Source organism: Austrofundulus limnaeus, unplaced genomic scaffold (assembly GCF_001266775.1).
Source record: "Austrofundulus limnaeus strain Quisiro unplaced genomic scaffold, Austrofundulus_limnaeus-1.0 Scaffold1404, whole genome shotgun sequence".
NCBI classification, from domain to species: domain Eukaryota; kingdom Metazoa; phylum Chordata; class Actinopteri; order Cyprinodontiformes; family Rivulidae; genus Austrofundulus; species Austrofundulus limnaeus.
The window spans coordinates 57,941-58,447 of NW_013953806.1; positions in this window are offsets into that span (position 1 = coordinate 57,941).

A 507-nucleotide genomic window follows, 5' to 3' on the forward strand; every position below is an offset into this window, starting at 1 on the left:
ACACACACACACACAGAGAGAGAGAGAGAGAGAGAGAACCTGAAGAAGTCAACAGCTCTAAATGATGGTTTTTACAATCAACTAAAAGTTTCTGCCAAAAGTCACTGAAGCACAAAATAAACGACACATTACAACACATCAGTATGAAGAATTTAACAAGACAGGAACTGAAAACTGAAGGTTCAGTTCAGTCCAACATCTCAGAAGGCTGTGGAGACGTTCCTGAACTCCACCATGACCTGAACAAGTTTGAGATATACAGTAAGCTGCTCTCACTGCTCACACTCATGTCGACCCACTATTCAGCCATGTCGACTCACTGCTCAGCCATGTCGACTCACTGCTCAGCCATGTCGACTCACTGCTCAGCCATGTCGACTCACTGCTCAGCCATGAGCCATGTCGACTCACTGCTCAGCCATGTCAACTCACTGCTCAGCCATGTCGACTCACTGCTCAGCCATGTCGACTCACTGCTCAGCCATGTCGACTCACTGTTCAGACATG